Genomic DNA, 2,551 nt, shown 5'->3' on the forward strand with positions numbered 1-2,551 from the left:
TGGTCGTACCTCACCCACCGTACTCGACAGATTCGTGTGGTAGATTCTTTTATGTATTTGTCTATTTTTTGTTTGTCTGTTGTCGATATTATGCTCGCAGTAAAAGGTCGTAACAACGTGATAGAATTGTCTCTGACATGCTGTTAAAAGAATTACCGTTTGTTGCTCGTATGAAAAGTCTTGGGAGAGACGGCTGGATATTTTTAGCAACTATTCATACATGAGATTGCAGGTTCGAGTGCCGTTGTCCACGTCTCTTCCCGTACACATCGCATTCAATCTGAAACAATTCTGCTGTTTCAATACTTCCTAAAATACTAATAAAGGTCGTGACGCTCACCTTTGTTCCCATGAAATAATAACGGTCTATTGTGTCTCTTGTACAATTCTCCACATAACATCAAAAGAAGCGAACGGAAAACTCTAGTTACCCTTGGATACGAGTAAACCACAGAGAGAGAAATATTCCGAGTCGACGATATAATTATCATAGAGTCTCTCAGGTAATATCTTTGCCACTTAGCTTTCTCACAGTCGATTCAGTACATTACGTATTTATTACACCATATTTGACTTCTTGCGACTTCGCGCAAATCACAAAACTGAAACTCAAGATGGGAGGCCATCGGTTCGACACTCTGGAGAGGATTCAAGAAGCTCACTGGTGGTGATAAACACCCTCAGAGAACAGGAGTTCCAGAAGCCGTTTGACCAGTGGCAGAAGCGCTGGGATCGGTGTGTACGTGCTGATGCGAACTACTTCTTGGGTGACGGTGACCATTAGTCCAAAGGTAAGGTTTTCATCAGATGGCAGCACCAGTCCCGAAAATTTTGGATAGCACCTCGTATGTGTTCGCATCTTCTGGCAGCAGATAGGCGTAATGAAAACGTGTATTTTGTGGGCTTTACGTATATTGCATACAGTAAGGGTTGAGTAGTAATAAAATTCCATATGATCAGATCGAACAAAACAGTAAAGAGAAAAAAGAGGGAACAGGAAGAGGAGAGTTAGATGTATTATGTGACTTTTGAAGACCTTTGAGCTGGTGAAGAACACACTTCCCAGATTCTATGTGCCATCCGAGCCAGTATCTAAACTGCTGTTAGGGAGATAAGAGGCGGCGCAGTACGTATCTCTTCGCCCCTGAAATCCCGCAGGGAGGGGAATACGTCGCACCAGGGCTGCTTATCCCACCCGATGGAGCTGGCAGTGAAATAAAGAGAGGCAGGGGGCCGCCGGGCTGTCGTGTTTAACGGCGCGTATCTCTGGCGCCGGACGGCTATGGGCGGCCGCCGAGCTCTGCGACGGCCGCCCCTGGGGCGTGCGTGTGGCGGTGGCGGCGGCGGGGGCGGCGTGGGGGCGGAGGCGGAGGGACCGTGTGGGGCGAGGCGGCGCCGAACGGGAGACTTTAGGGCCGGGCCGGACCGGAGAACACATCCCGAAGCGACAACTTGGACGGTAAATCTGTCGCGCGGCGCTCTCCCGCAGACGGAGCAAGTTGCGACGATAATAGCGTGCTACGGTGCCCCGTCCCACGCTCACCCCTCACGCACCCCACCCTCTCCTACTCCGCATTCGCGACCTTACACTCTCCGCAATTGTTCGGAGACTGTTACTTCATCGCGAAAGAGCGGCTTTGTGCCGCTACAAAATTGGGGAGGCGGCAGAGTGCTAGGGTGGCGAAAGTGCTCAAGTTGAACCCGTGATCCGCTGTGTGCGTGTGCAGGTGGAGCACGGCAACAGAACACAGGGTCCGGATTGCGTCAACCAGTGGCTAGGAGAAACGGAAAACGTAACAATGAAACAGGAAATTCGTCGTAGTCAGTGCTATAAAGCTAAAATGTGCTATCAGCAGTAATAAAGGTTTAATTATTAATTCGAGTAAGTCAATCTGCGACCATGAAAGCTGGCGTTAATGCCTCTCTACACATTCACTTTTCAATGCGACTCATTGTTTCCAACAAGGGTTCTTTATTTTATTTTATTTGCTGCCATTTAAAAATGGGGCAACGGCCTTGCCGCAGTGGATACACCGGTTCCCGTGAGATCACCGAAGTTAAGCGCTGTCGGGCGTGGCCGGCACTTGGATGGGTGACCATCCAGCCGCCATGCGCTGTTGCCATTTTTCGGGGTGCACTCAGCATCATGATGACAACTGAGGAGCTGCTCGACCGAATAGTAGCGGCTCCGGTCAAAGAAAACCATTATAACGACCGGGAGAGCGGTGTAGCTGACCACACGCTCCTCCTATCCCCATCCTCCACTGAGGATGACACGGCGGTCGGATGGTCCCGATGGGCCACTTGTCGCCTGAAGACGGAGTGCATTTAAAAATGAACTGCTGTCTAGTTACTAAGACCGGTCTTATTTCCACAATACGAAATTATACATGTACAGAAGATGATTTTTATTTGTTATTTCATAGTTGTAATTAAGTTCAATAATATTGCACCTTTATTTGCTTATAAGCTTAAAAGAATTTAAGAAATGAAATTTTTAAAATTGGTGATTTATGAACAGGAGATAGGAATTGAAGAAGATAGAAGGGAG

At 48.2% G+C, this 2,551-nt stretch overlaps 1 pseudogene; it reads left to right on the top strand.

Moving 5' to 3' along the window:
- The first annotated feature begins 2,006 nt into the window (after positions 1 to 2,006).
- Positions 2,007 to 2,123, top strand: LOC126458964 (5S ribosomal RNA; annotated as a pseudogene).
- The last annotated feature ends 428 nt before the right edge of the window (positions 2,124 to 2,551 follow it).

This window comes from Schistocerca serialis, chromosome 2 (genome assembly GCF_023864345.2).
Source record: "Schistocerca serialis cubense isolate TAMUIC-IGC-003099 chromosome 2, iqSchSeri2.2, whole genome shotgun sequence".
NCBI classification, from domain to species: domain Eukaryota; kingdom Metazoa; phylum Arthropoda; class Insecta; order Orthoptera; family Acrididae; genus Schistocerca; species Schistocerca serialis.